Source organism: Somniosus microcephalus, chromosome 4, assembly GCF_052327205.1.
Source record: "Somniosus microcephalus isolate GS21.2 chromosome 4, FLI_Smic_1.0, whole genome shotgun sequence".
In the NCBI taxonomy this organism is placed as follows: Eukaryota; Metazoa; Chordata; class Chondrichthyes; order Squaliformes; family Somniosidae; genus Somniosus; species Somniosus microcephalus.
The window spans coordinates 104704169-104719660 of NC_140990.1; the positions used below are offsets into that span (position 1 = coordinate 104704169).

General features: G+C 46.3%; 1 non-coding gene across 1 annotated transcript; it reads left to right on the forward strand.

The window, feature by feature from the left end:
* The first annotated feature begins 10848 nt into the window (after positions 1–10848).
* On the forward strand, positions 10849–10922 carry trnat-agu (transfer RNA threonine (anticodon AGU)). Its single transcript has one exon. It is a non-coding gene; the product is annotated as a tRNA-Thr (tRNA).
* Positions 10923–15492: the final 4570 nt, after the last annotated feature.

A 15492-nucleotide genomic window follows, 5' to 3' on the forward strand; every position in this document is an offset into this window, starting at 1 on the left:
AAACAGTTGCTGATATGTGGCACCGTGATCGTATAGTTGTTCGTACTCTGCGTTGTGGCCGCAGCAACTTCGCTTCGAATCCGAGTCATAATACAGGTTTTTCTTCCTTCCACAATCAATAGCCCTCCTTTACTTTCCTCCTTCAATTTCGTTGTAACTTTCCTGTGGTATTACCTTAATCTAACATTCACTTTCACCTACTCGTACCGCTAAGTGTGCTTTGCACCCACCGCTATTCCTGGGGCACATGTCCCATTCGCCCCAAACTCAAGTCGATACCTTTAGACCTGAGGGACCGCTCGACAGACAAGCTGTAGGAATGCAGGTTCGGCCTTTGGAACCAAAGCAGCCCGATTTTACAAGTAAACTCCTTGGGGAATGAAGTGAACTGGGGAGATTAACTGAAGAACTGTTTTTTTTTTTAGCTGGTAGTTGGCGCTTTTCCCTAGACAGTTGAGGAGCGTGAGCGATGGGAAGCAGTACATGGCTGCGGATGAAGCGTGAAATGTGAAATATGCAATTTTTGCAAACTGGTTATCAAAATGCATAATGCACACTCAGTAGGGAACAAAGAGAGGAAGGGACGCTCCGGATGTAACAGACAGGGTAAGGGACGCTACGGATGTAACAGACAGGGTAAGGGACGCTCCAAATGTGCCAGACAGTTTAAGGGACTCTCCAGATTTACCAGACAGTGTAAGGGACGCTCCGGATGTACCAAACAGGGTAAAGGACTCTGCGAATGTATCACACAGAGTAAGGACGCTCCGGATAGATCAGACAGTGTAAGGCATGCTCCTGATGTAACAGACAGTGTAAGGGACGCTCCGGATGTATCAGATAGGGTAAGGGACGTTCCGGATGTACCAGCCAGGGTAAAGGACGCTCCGGATGTATCATACAGATTAAGGGACGCTCCCGATGTACCAGAGAGGGCAAGGGACGCTCTTGATGTACCAGACAGGGCAAGGGACGCTCCGGATGTACCAGACATTCTAAAGGACACTGCGGAATTACCAGACAGTGTAAGAGCTGCTCAGGGGGTTCTAGAGCGGTTAGGGTGCACTCAGGACCTATCAGACAGAATAAGGGACGGTAAAGAGGTATCAGAGAGGCTGATGGATGCAGAGTTATTACTTTCTAAACCTCACATTTTCTAATTATCAATAAAAGCAAAAGTTGAATCCGAATGTAACAGGTGGTCTGCCGTCTCCCACGTGGGGGCAATAAGACCGTAGAAAGGTGCCGGCCTGGACAATTGTAGCGCTGAGAAATAGATTTATAACTTACACTGATTCCCCCACCCAATACATTAATAAATAATACAGATATGTCTAAATATATTTGTAATGAACAGAGGTGCAAAAGCATTTACATCTAACACAATAGCAACTCACAAATACATTTGTATCTAACATGGACATACACAAATATACTTACATCCATCACAGGTGATTGATTGCTAAAAGTACTGTAATTGTTTGTCTTTATGTGTCCCAGAAATTCGGGCCGGGGGCTTCCCGTGGGTGCAAGCCCCCGACCTACACTTACCTTGCGCGCCGGCAGTTGAGCTTTAGGGCTCCGTGGATTTCCTCTCTGTGGCCCGGTCCAGCTCCCGGCGCGCTGTGCTTGCGTGTTCCAGCGGCATAGTTAGTGCGATGCGTCCCCTTGGATAACGTGAGCCATGGGCAGCCAATCCGAGGAGGGAAAAGCCCATTCATAAGATTGACAGAAAGACCTGTCAAACTTATGAATACTCCGGTCCCCAAAACAGTAGTTAACCTTCAAATAAATTTTAACAAATCATCACACTTTTTAAATAAACTTTAAATTACATTAAATAACTATTTTAAAAATAATTTAAATTTTTGAAAAAAATAATTTTAGAAAAAAACGGGGCTAAAAATAAACTTACCTTACTTTAAAGTATTTTAAAATAATAAACCTCTGGAAAAAATGTTTTCATTTCAATTAATTGACCACTTACATTTAAAAAGCAGGCCTTACGCCTGCTTTTCAAATGTGTAAATCCGACAGGCTTACCCTTGCGTGAAAACCTGTAAAAAAAAACTATGTTCAAAGCGCACGCGCCGCCTCCCCTGCGCGCGCGTTCCACCTCTGAACCACTTCGTTCAGAGGATCGGAAGTGCCGGTTTCCCGCGCATGCGCGGTGCATGCAAGATATCGGCCCTTCCATCGGATCTACCCGTGAGTACCCCGTGCATACTCACGCGTTGGGACCCGAATCTCTGGGCCTACTATGGGTCAGAAATTCGGGTCGGAGGCTTCCCGTGCGTGGAAGCCCCCGACCTGCAGTTACCTAGCGCGCCTGCCGTTGTGCTGTGGACCCGCGTGGGATTTTGATCCTGGGCCTGCTCCAGCTGCTGGCGCGCAGTGCTTGCATGTCCCAGTGGCGCCATTAGTTCGAAGAGTCCCCTGGGATCACGTGGGCAATGGAGAGCCAATCGTAGCACGGAATCTTTATTATCAGATTTGACAGGAAGACCTGTCAAATCAATGAATAGAGATCTGCCCGAAAACCTAACTAAAACTTCAACATTTTTTTAGAAAACATCACAATTTTAAAGTAATTATAAATTACATAAAATAACTATTTAAAAAAAAATTTAAATTTTGAAAAAAATAATTACTGTTTTTACCGCGGCTTAAAATAAACTTACCTTTCATTTAAGTATTTAAAAATAATAAACCTGTGGAAAAAAGTTTTAATTTTATTTAATTCACCACTTACCATGTTAAAAGCAGGCCTGGCACTGATTGTTTAATCTCGGCAATGAGAATTTCACATACATAAAGCAGATATTTTAGATCAGATACAGCGTTAAATCTCATTGCTCTAATGCATCAGTGTGTGAATATGACATTAAATGTGTTTCAATACATAAGAAATAGGAGCAGGAGTAGGCCATACGGCCCCTCGGGCCTGCTCTGCCATTAAATAGGGTCATGGCTGATCTGAATGTAGACTCACGTCCACTTCCCTGCCCTCTCCCCGTAACCCCTAATTCCCTTATCTGCTCGGAAAATGTCTATCTCCATTTTAAATTTATTTAATGTTGCAGCTTCCACAGCTCTCTGGGATAGCAAATTCCATAGATTTACTACCCTCTGAGTGAAGAAGTTTCTCCTCATCTCAGTTTTGAAAGGGCAGCAACTTATTCTAAGATTATGCCCCCTAGTTCTAGTCGCACCCATCAGTGGAAACATCCTCACCGCATCCACCCGATCAAGTCCCCTCACAATCTTATATGTTTCGATAAGATCGCCTCTCATTCTTCTGAACTCCAATGAGTAGAGTCCCAACCTACTCAACCTTTCCTCATACATCAACCTCTTCATCTCTGGAATCAACCGAGTGAACCTTCTCTGAACCGCCTCGAGAGCAAGTATATATTTTCTTAAATATGGAAACCAAAACTGCACGCAGTATTCCAGGTGTGGCCTCACCAATACCCTGTGTAACTGCAGCAAGACTTCCCTGTTTTTATACTCCATCCCCCTTGCAATAAAAGCCAAGATTTCACTGGCCTTCCTGATCACCTGCTGCACCTGCATACTAACTTTTTGTGTTTCATGCACCAGGACCCCCAGATCCCTTTGTACTGTAGCACTTTGCAGTTTCTCTCCATTTAGATAATAACTTGCTCTTTGATTTTTTCGGCCAAAGTGCATAACCTCACAGTTTCCAACATTATGTTGCATCTGCCAAATCTCTGCCAACTCACTTAGCCTGTCTACGTCCTTTTGCAGGTTTTTTATGCCCTCCTCACTCAATGCTTTCCCTCCCATCTTTGTATCGTCGGCAAACTTGGATATGTTGCACTCGGTCCCTTCCTCCAAATCGTTAATATAGATTGTAAAGAGTTGGGGTCCCAGCACTGACCCCTGCGGAACACCACTAGTTACTGATTGCGAGCCCGAGAACGAACCATTTATACCAACTCTTTGTTTTCTGTTAGATAGCAAATCTTCCACCCATGCCAGTATATTACCCCCAAACCCGTGATTTTTTTATCTTGATCAGTAATCTTTTGTGTGGAACCTTGTCAAGTGCCTTTTGGAAGTCCAAATACACTACATCCACTGGTTCCCCTTTAACCACCCTGTATGTTACATCCTCAAAGAATTCGAGCAAATTGCTCAAACATGACTTCCGCTTCGTAAAACCATGCTGACTCTGTCCTATTAAATTATGTTTATGCAAATGCTCTGTTACTGTTTCCTTAATAATGGACTCCAACATTTTGCCAACCACAGATGTTAGGCTAACTGGTCTATAGTTTCCAGCTTTTTGTCTACTTCCCTTCTTAAATAAGGGTGTTACATTAGCAGTTTTCTAATCTGCTGGGACCTTTCCTGAGTCCAGGGAGATCTGGAAAATAATCACCGATACATCCACAATCCCTACCGCCACTTCTCTCAAGACCCTAGGATGTAGGCCATCAGGACCGGGGGATTTATCCGCCTTAAGTCCCATTATTTTACTGAGTACCATCTCCTTAGTGATTTTAATCGTGTTTAGCTCCTCCCCCCCCCCCATTGCCCCCTGTTTGTCCAGTGTTGGGATATTTTTAGTGTCCTCTACTGTAAAGACTGATACAAAATACAGTAGGGGGATTTAAAGCAGATTCGGAGCCAATGGTTTCTAAGGTGATCTTACCTGTGGCTCGTTTGTTCAGTATTTCTGTTTCCAAATGGTAGAAACAACCTTTAATAAAGTCCCCTTTACCGCATGTCCTGCCGAGCTCCCAGATTGACAATGTGGAAAATATGGAGCAGGCTTCTGGAAACAAACGGATTTACACATTGACCTCACAGTTTCAGCACTTCTGGGACGGAATTCCTGCTTTAAAGAATAAAATTGCCGTTTTATTGCGATGTACTGAACACAAGCTGTTTTTCTGGCAGTTATTATTTGAAGATTTGTGGAATGTCTCCAGGCCGAGGAAAGTGGTTCTATTAAAATGTTGGGGCGCGTCCAGAATTTGGACCCGGTACCTCTTGCATTTTAATTGATATGAATTCCCAAAATGACAACCACACCCCTAGACCAAAGAACCACTAACCTTGCACTGATTGTTTAATCTCGGCAATGAGAATTTCACATACATAAAGCAGATATTTTAGATCAGAGACAGCGTTAAATCTCAATGCATCAATGTGTGAATATGACATTAAATGTGTTTCAATACAGTAGGGGGATTTAAAGCAGATTCTGAGCCAATGGTTTCTAAGGTGATCTTACCTGTGGCTCGTTATTTCACTCTCCCCTTCCTCCCACACGCTGACGGTTTTTAAACTTGTTTTATTTCTGCTTCTCTGGGCCAGAGCATTCCACAGTCCCACAAGCCTTTTTACAAATACCCTTTCACTGCTTGACTTCTCTGTTTATTAGTTATGAAGCACCTTGAGGTGCAATGGTGGCGTTTCTGACGTCAAATTAAAAGGCGGCGATTTGGAAACACGTTGGGGTCACAGTTTCTTTTGCACAGAATTGAACCGGAATCTTTCAAGATGGACTATTGTATTTGCTGCATCACAATAAAACATATCTTGTTATAAAGGCTGGCTCATTAGCTCCCCAGTGTCAGAGGAAGGATGGTCTGATCTCCTCATTTATTTCATGTAAGACACAAACACAGGGTAATCATTCAGAATCACCTCACAGATTGACACAGATATAAACAAAGCGGTAGATACAGATAGCAATGAGACACATGGCGAAATGGACAAGAGTTCTGTACACAATTAAACTCTACAGAGATACCGACAGTGTGAGAGATCATTACAGGATCCTGCAACGATGCCTCGGTCAATAGCAACAGTTAGGAGCTGCATTTCAGATGCGGTAACAAACCCATGAGTTTGTTTGCTGTTCCCCAGCTCCCAGAGTGAGTGTGGCCGCGACAGCCGCAACATTCAGGCCGCCTGTCCGGCCCCGCTCTCTCCAAGCGCCCTCTGCTGGTGGAAAGCATCAATTGCAACCTCAGAGAGCGTAAACTGCCCATCGATGCGTAACAAGATATCATTGAAGCAGAGGAGCGCAGAGGTTTACATCTGTAGCGTATAGGTAATATGACCGACTCATTGTTTTGGAACAGCTGAACCTGAATCGTTCTCTGGCAGATGTTGCAGATTTACGTATGAAAAGTGCCCTCGAGGTACAATCGACAAATTTGGAGATGACGTGCAGTGGGACAAGTTAAAGGGTCAGCACAGTTAATGCCGAGAACAAATTAAACAGTAGCTCAAGCTGATGAATCTTACACTGGTGAAAATCATCAGCGGAAATTTAGAGGAAGCGACATTGAGAAGGGCTGTACTGCGATTCTAACACTTCTCCAAGCACATTCCGGGCAAATCATTGACAGTAAAAAGACGGTTTGGAATGGAAATGGAACTGCGGGCACGCGTGACAGAGCATTGGTATTGGGAATGCAAAACTGCTGTCTCCAATACTCTGCTTACCTGAATCAGTCAAAATGCAATGGACAATACATGACAAACCTATTTGAATATACATTTGATAATCAGTTGATTCGGTCTGTATTCCAGACAGAGTGACACTTCAGTGAATGGGTATGAATCTCGCTTGAGGGATTGTAGATTGAAATTTGCGAAAGGTCCCTCGTGAGCCCCTTTTTAACGTTGGCGTCGTACTTCTGCTCCCACATGACACAGATCAGCCACAGTCTCTGCTCCCTGCCCGCCGGCTGCAGAAACATTGTCTCCAGATTACAAACTGATTCTAGGTCGGAGATCAATATTCAGGGTAGAGCCTAAACACAGCGGGTGGGATCAAATAATAAAGCATTTATTTTAGACCAGAGGCAGCGATAAATGTCCTATATTGCTCACATGCATCAATTTGTGAATCTGACATTAAATGGGTTGAAATACAGTGGGGGGTTTAAAGTAGATTCGGGGCCAATAGTTTCCAAGTTGATCTTTCCTGTGTCTCTCTTGCCTCTCTGCCCCCTTCCTCCCACAGGCTGCCGCTTTTTAAACCTTGTTTTAAATCTGCTGCTTGCTGGGCCAGTGCATTCCACAGTCTCACAACCGTTTCTACCAATACCCTTTCAGTGCTTGACTTCTCTGCTTATTAGTTATGAATCACCTTGAGGTGCAATGGTGGCGATTGTGACGTCAGATTAAAAGGCAGTCTATTGGAAACACGTTGGAGTCACAGTTTCTTTTGCACAGAATTGAAACTGAAACTTTTAAGCTGGAATATTGTATTTGCTGCATCACAGTAAACAATATCGTGTTATAACTGTTGGCTTATTTGTTCCCCAGTGTCAGAGGAAGAGTTGTCTGATTCCCCCCATTTATTTCATACTAGCTGGGGAGCCCGACGTTGCCGGGGCTGTTTTGGGGCAGGCGGTTTAAATCGAGTGCCAGGCTTTGGGGCCCTGTCTGTGTCCCTTTGTGAATCTGGTGCTGGGCAACATTTTAAATCGAGTGGCAGGCTTTAGGGCCCTGTGTGTGTCCCTGTCTGTCTACCTTTTAAAAGCTTGCAAAATGAAAGTGAAACTACTTATGGCTTTGGGGCCCTGTCTGTGTCCTTTTGTGAATCTGGTGCTGGGCAACATTTTAAATCGAGTGGCAGGCTTAGGGCCCTTTCTGTGTCCCTGTATGTCTACCTTTTAAAAGGTTGAAAAATGAAAGAGAAAGTACTTATAAAACGTTTTTGGTAAATCTTATGTTATTTTTAAAAGAGATACTAACTTTGAAAGTCGTTAAAGCTGGAAGCTGAAGTAATTTGAGCTGGAAGCTTAGTGAAAGAATGGCTGCCACACCCCCGAGATGAAAACGAATAGTCCCGCCCACACACACACCGATTGGCCAACCATCAGGGGACCGTACTGTAGGATTGGTCAGTCGTGACGGAACAGGATTGGTGGAACCTTGATGTCAGTCAATCAATGCTAGCAGATGATGAGTTTAATTTTGAAGGTTTTTTGCTGAAGGTTTTTTGCATAAGGCGCGAACACTTTTCGTCCGACTGAAAAGTAAATACGCTTAAAACCGTCTCTGAAGCGTAAGCTTTCTTTGGAGGTAACGCGTGCGTAGGTACGCCCTGTAACTTTCGAGCGCATAGCCCGACAGACGCACAGGCGATGACAGAATGACAGACAGAATGACAGACAGAAGTACCGATTTATATATATAGATAAGACACAAACATAGGGTAATCATTCAGAATCACCTCACAGATTGACACTGAGATAAATTAAGCGGGAGATACAGAGAGCAATGGGACATATGGCGGAATGGACAAGAGAGCTGGAGAAATAAGAAACGGCCTGAGAGTCCAGAAGACAGTGACCGCAAGCTGATAGACATCAGTGAGTGCGGGCGAGAAATTGTGCCAGCATTCGGTCCCGTGGCTTAGCTGGTCAAAGCGTCTGTCCAGTAAACCAGGAGATCCTGGGTTCGATTCCCAGCGGGGCCTATTTTTATAGAATCTCCAGGGGTGAGTTTCTTCTCGTGTGAAAAGGCTGCAACTCTTTTAAATGTAACTGTGCCTGCACCAGTTCCCATTCTGGATGAAGGCTCCAGTGGCTGCGAGGCCTCCGTTGAATTTCACCGCTTCTGTATTTCTGGCGGTGCTGATTTTGGACTCTTCATCAAAAATCCATGTTTCCGAAGCAGTGCCATGCGATACTTTGCAGAGCTCCAGTTGTTGATGTGTGGTGCCGTGCTCGTATAGTGATTAATAATCTGCATTCTGGCCGCAGCAACTTCGGCTCCAAACCGAAACATAACGCAGACTTTTCTTCCTTCCACAATCAATAGCTCTCCTTTACTTTCCCCCTTCAATTTCATTATAATTTTCCTGCGGTATTTCCTTAATCTAACATTCACTTTCAGCCACTTAAACTGCTAAGTGTGCTCTGCTACCACCACTCTTCCTGGGCCACATGTCCCATACGCCCCAATCTGAGTTGGTGCTTTGAAACCAGTCGATACATTTAGACCTGCGAGACCTCCCGACAGTCAAGCTCTGCGAAAGCAGAGCCGGCCTTCGGAACCAATGCAGCCCGATTCAGAAAATTCCTTATGAAATGAAGCTTCAAACTTTTCAAACAAATCGTTTTATTGACATAATATACAAGTTTTACAGAGAGAGACTTGTACAGCCTCAGTGGTGCAACTCAAAACTCAGAATGTTCAATTCTTCTGCTTCGGGAGAGGGAGAGATGAATTATGAGTTGGTGTCCTCCTTGTTTTTTTTCTGGTCAGTCTTCCAGATCTCCACTCCGTTTGTCTGTCTCCTGGACTGTCTCCTGGAATGTGTTCTGCTTTTTACTTTAGAATGGCTGCTCTTGTACCATTGCTGCTGACAGAAACAAGCCTTCCAGTGACTTTCCATTCTCTCTCTCCCACGGTTACACAGACTGATGCTACCGGACAGCACCGAGTGTATGTGAAGGGACCTCAGAGACTGTCGAGGCCTCCTTATCTGGAGCTTCCAGACATTCTGCAGAAAACTTTTGGAATTCAGACAGCAAACCTTCTTGAAGTAAGTGATCCAGTTGTCTCGGCAATCCTTTAGCTTCCTTAAAACCGGCATTGAAAAATCCAAAATCCTCCGAGAGGGAGCAAATTGAAGAAAATAAATTATTTGAAGTAGTTAATTATCATAATAAGAAAACGCGCTGCGAGCAGGGTTCGAATTGCGCGGGAAAACCCCACTGGATTTCAAGTCCAACGCCTTAACCACTCGGCCATCGCAGCTGCGAAGATATCGGCTACAGGATACTAAATTCTCAAATCGCTGACCCTGTTTATTGTTGGCGATGACGGTTTCGTGATATTTAATTTGCTGCAAATTCAGCAAGTCCAGAAGAATCGCAGCGATCATTACAATAAAAGAAAACTTCCGATATTTAACGGTATGTAAGATGTTGAGAACAGTATGGAATATTCTGCAGGGTAATGAAAATAAACAGCAGAAACATTGTGTTCTGCTCCCACATGACACAGATCAGCCACAGCCTCTGCTCCCTGCCCGCCGGCTGCAGAAACCTTGTCTCCAGATTACAAACTGATTCTAGGTCGGAGATAAATATTCAGGGTAGAGCCTAAACACAGCGGTGGGATCAAATAATAAAGCAGTTATTATAGACCAGAGACAGCGATAAATGTCCTATATTGCCCACATGCATCAATTTGTGAATCTGACATTAAATGGGTTGAAATACAGTGGGGGGTTTAAAGTAGATTCGGGGCCAATAGTTTCCAAGTTGATCTTTCCTGTGTCTCTCTTGCCTCTCTGCCCCCTTCCTCCCACAGGCTGCCGGTTTTTAAACCTTGTTTTAAATCTGCTGCTTGCTGGGCCAGTGCATTCTACAGTCTCACAACCGTTTCTACCAATACCCTTTCAGTGCTTGACTTCTCTGCTTATTATTTATGAATCACCTTGAGGTGCAATGGTGGCGTTTGTGACGTCAGATTAAAAGGCAGGCTATTCTTTTGCACAGAATTGAAACTGAAACTTTTAAGATGGAATATTGTATTTGCTGCATCACAGTAAACAATATCGTGTTATAACTGTTGGCTTATTTGTTAACCAGTGTCAGAGGAAGAGTTGTCTGATCCCCCCATTTATTTCATATAAGACACAAACATAGGGTAATCATTCAGAATCACCTCACAGATTGACACTGAGATAAATTAAGCGGGAGGTACAGAGAGCAATGGGACATATGGCGGAATAGACAAGAGAGCTGGAGAAATAAGAAACGGCCTGAGAGTCCAGAAGACTGCGACCGGAAGCTGATAGACATCAGTGAGTGGGGGCGAGAAATTGCGCCAGCATTGGGTCCCGTGGCTTAGCTGGTCAAAGCGTCTGTCTAGTAAACAGGAGATCCTGAGTTCGATTCCCAGCGGGGCCTATTTTTATAGAATCTCCAAGGGTGAGTTTCTTCTCGTGTGAAAAGGCGACAATTCTTTTAAAAGTAACTGTGCCTGCACCAGTTCCCATTCTGGATGAAGGCTCCAGTGGCTGCGAGGCCTGCGTTGAATTTCACCACCACCTTCTCAAGGCCAATGAGGGATGGGCAATAAGTGCTGGCCTTGTCAGCGATGCTCACATACCAGGAGGGAATAAAAAGAATAGCATTGCCACGCACGATACCGCTTAATAAAGGGATTGTTGATGAAGAGTATGACTCACTAGATGCTGTTTGACCCAATCAATGCTTCCTATATCATATATTTTTATTTTGAACTTTGCAGCGAGCATTTCTTTGGTAAAACCCGAAAAAAACATAATTGTGGCAGCGGTGGGATTTGAATCCACTCCCCTGAAAAGACTGAAAATTAAATCCAGCGCTTTAGAACGCTCAGCCAGGCTAACACGTCATTGCTATCTCACATGCTGGGGACTGACAACTGAAAGTTGACTTTCCTGTTGCTTTTGCTTTGGGTCCAGGGATTTGCATTGAGAAAGAAGGAAAGAAAAGGTCTCTCTGTGCTGTGTTTACGGGGCGCGGTGGTTGAGAGGTTAAGGAGATGGACCGTTGATCGACTCCGTTCTACACGCAGGGTTTCGAGTTCTAGCGTTGTTGCATTTCAGACTAGATTTTTTTTCATTACTTCAACACATCCAAGGCTCCTGCAGCTGAGTGCCATCTTTGCCCAATCCGCAGTGGGGAGTTTTGTTTTGCTGCCTCGCTCTATTTTCTCAAATCAGCAAGGAGCTCATTCCCGCCCAAACTGTTCCTTGCACGGAGATGTTGAAATTGTAAGTTATGACCCACGTGAAGTATCAGTCACAGTGGGCAGTGATGTCCTGGTAAAATGAATATTTCTTCACAGATGCTGCCTGAGCTGCTGAATATTTCCAGCTTTTTCTGTTTTTAATTTTGTGCTTTCACTGTAGCAGTTTACCTGACAACACAAAACTTGCCTCAAGAGCGGAGCTCCAAGCAAAACGTTTCGGTGGTCTTCTCACACACAAAGTCCACTTAACTTTCCTACACACACTGTGAAGTCAGCCGGTTCCGCCCATATTGGCCTGAGCCACGGCATTCAAAACACTCTTTGCACCTGGTATCAGGGAGTCTAAAAGTTTCTCAGAGGGGATTGCGAGAGCAAAGGTCAGCTCAGAGGATGAGAGGGAATTGAAGGGTTCCTGAGATAGTATCAAGGGGGTATGAGGGCTTTGAGTGGATACCAGAGAGAGTAGTGGACTCTGTGGCGGTATCAGGGAGGTTAGAGACTCTCAGTATGTATCAGAGCGCGTAAGGGACGCTTCGGATGTTTCAAAGAGTGTAAGAGACACTGAGGATCTATCAGCGAGGGTGAGCAATGCTATGGAGATATCAGAGTGGGTAATGAACACTCAGGTTGTATCAGAAAGATTGAGGGACACTTGGGAGGTAGCAGAGGGATTATGTGATGCGGAAGCGGTGTCAGAGAGGCTGGTGGAACAAGAGTTGTTTTTTTTATAATTATCACATTTCTAAATGTCAACATAGTTACTAAATCAAATGTTGAATCCGAATGGAACAGATAGTCTACCGTACCCCACGTGGGGCAATGAGAAGGTAGAATCGTGCCGGACTGGACATTTTCAGACCTCAGAAATACATTTATAACTGACACAGATCACCCACCAATACATTAATAACTAGCTGAAGTGCCCGGCGGTGCCGAGGCTTTTTCGAGGGAATGTTGTTGTTGGAAGAGAGAGAGAGAGCGACTGGGGGGAAGAGAGAGAGTGACTGGGGGGAAGAGATAGAGCGACTGCGGGAAGAGCGAGAGCGACTGGGGGGAAGAGGGAGAGCGACTGGGGGGAAGAGAGAGAGCGACCGAGGGGAAGAGGGGGGAAAAGAGAGGGGGGAAGGGGAGGGGAGAAGGGGAGGGGGGAAGGGGAAGGGGAAGGGGAGGGGGGGAAGGGGAGGGGGGAAGGGGAGGGGGGAGGGAAGGGGGAAGGGGGGAAGGGGAGGGGGAGGGAAGGGGGGAAGGGGGGGAAGTGGAGGGGGGAAGGGGGGGAAGGGGAGGGGGAAGGGGGGAAGGGGAAGGGGAGGGGGACGGGGAGGGGGAAGGGGGGGAAGGGGAAGGGCGGGAAGGGGAAGGGGGAAGGGGAGGGGTAAGGGGAGGGGGAAGGGGAAGGGGAGGGGGAGGGGGAAGGGTGGAAGGGGAGGGGGAGGGGGAGGGGGTGAAGGGGAGGGGGGAGAGGGAGGGGAAGGGGAGGATAAGGGGGAGAATCCCCGAGGCCCCCTGATCCCCGAGGCTCGCCCCCCCCGAGCTCCCGAGCCCCCTGATCCCCGAGGCTCGCCCCCCCCCGAACTCCCGAGCCCCCTGATCCCTGCCCCCCCGAGGCTCACCCTGGCACCCCCCACCAACCCCACCACCGATCTCCGGATACCCGATCTTCCAAACACCGGCCCCCCGCCCTCCGGAGCCCCGCCCTCCCGAGCTGGCTTCAAGACCGCCGATTGCGGCTGTGAGAGACGGCTGGCGGACCCGGTTGCCGGGGTAACCCTTCCCGCTCACCAAGCCCCGGCCGCGATCCGCACTCCCGAGAGCCCCGCCGACCCCCCGCCCGAGCCGAGCGGGGAACAGAGAGACGCCACGTCTCAGCTGCTCCTGCTGGCCCACCCTGACCCTCGTGGCTGACGCCGTTGCCCCGGGTAACGTGACACCGGGGGGTGCGGGGGGGGGGGGCGCTGGTGAGGAGCTTAGCAGAAACCGTGGGACAATTACCTAGCTTGGGCTTGGCTGTGCAAGAAAGGCCCAGGCTTTCAGGCCTAACAAAAACGGGGAAAGGTAGGAAAAAGAATCTTCAGGTTAGAGAAAATACTTACAAATGAGTCTAGTTTTTTTTAAAACAATTTAATAAAAACAATTTTATTTTGCTGGAAATGTATATTTGAAAAGAAAGAAGCAGAAAGCAGGAAAAAAATGGAAGCAAGATGGCGGCTACTCACCTCAGTTCAGAACGATAAGGCCCGCCCACACAAGCACCGATTGGTCGACCGTCAGGTCACCAAACCTCGAGGTCACTCTGTCGCTAATGAGCGGATAATGAGATGCTAATGAGCGGAATGTTGAAGGTTTTTCGGATACCGCGGGCGCGATTTTTGCCCGGCTGAAACGTAAATACGCTTTAGACCGTTTTGGAAGAGGTAAGCTTTCTTTTGACGTAACGCACGCGTAGGTACGCTCTATAACTTTCGAGCGCATACCAGACAGACGCACACGTGAGGACAGACAGAAGGACAGACAGACAGAAGGACAGACAGACAGAAGGACAGACAGATCGACCGCTTTATATATATATAGATAATACAGACACATCTAAGTATATCAGCAAACTACAGAGACGCAAAATCACTTGCATTCAGCACAACAGCAACTCACAAATACATCTTTATCTAACATGGACACATCCGATTATATTTACAAGGACCACAGGTAATTGATTGCTAAGAAAGACATTAATTGATGTCTTTAAAGGCTTGACATCAATATCGTGGTTTGCAGTGACCTTCTTCCAGAACCGTTGGAGATTGTTGTGGACTGATTTCGGTCCCGTCCGATAACCTCTTGCGTGGATTACTGCAAATTTGAGCATAATGGATTGATTCCACGGGCCCTGTTCTGTTTACTCCTAACACAATACATACTTACAACCAATAAAACAAATCTGCCGTGGATGGAAGTCGGCTTCGTTTTCTGGAAGCAATAATCAAAAGGGCCGAAAAATGACCTCTCGCAAAATCGTGCTATATAAACAAAGGATTAAACGTCAGAAGTGGGATGCGAGCCCACACCTCCAGGAGCAACCCCGACCTAAACACCTGAGACCGACTGGTCATCCTGACTTACTGTTCCAATCCTACTCACGTCCCCTCCCTCACCTCTTTTTCTGGAACATTGATGACTGTATCGGTGCTGTTTCCTGCTCTCGCCCTGAACTAGAAAATTTCCTTCACTTTGTTTCCAATTTCCACCCGTCCATCACCTTCACATGGTCCATCTCTGACTCTTCCCTTCCCTTCCTCGACTTCTAAGTCAACATCTCTGTGGATAGGTTACTGACAAACATTCACTATAAGCCCACTTCCTCCCACAGCTACCTGGACTACACTCCCTCACACCCTGCTTCCTGTAAGGACTCTCTTCCATTCTCCCAGTTTCTCCATCTGCACCACATCTACTCTGACGATTCCCCCTTCCATACTAGTTCCTCTGACATGTCTTCATTTTTCCTCAACTGAGGATTCCCCTCTACTGTGGTTGACATGGCCCTTAGCCATGCCCGTTCTATCTCCCGAACTTCTGCCCTCACCTCTGCCCCTCCCTCCTGCAACCACCATAGGGTTCCCCTACGCTTTCACCCCAACAGCCTCCACATTCAACGGATCATCCTCCACCATTTCTGCCACCTCCAGCGTGATCCCACCACCAAACAAATCTTCCCCTCACCTCCCCTTTCACCATTCTGAAGGGACC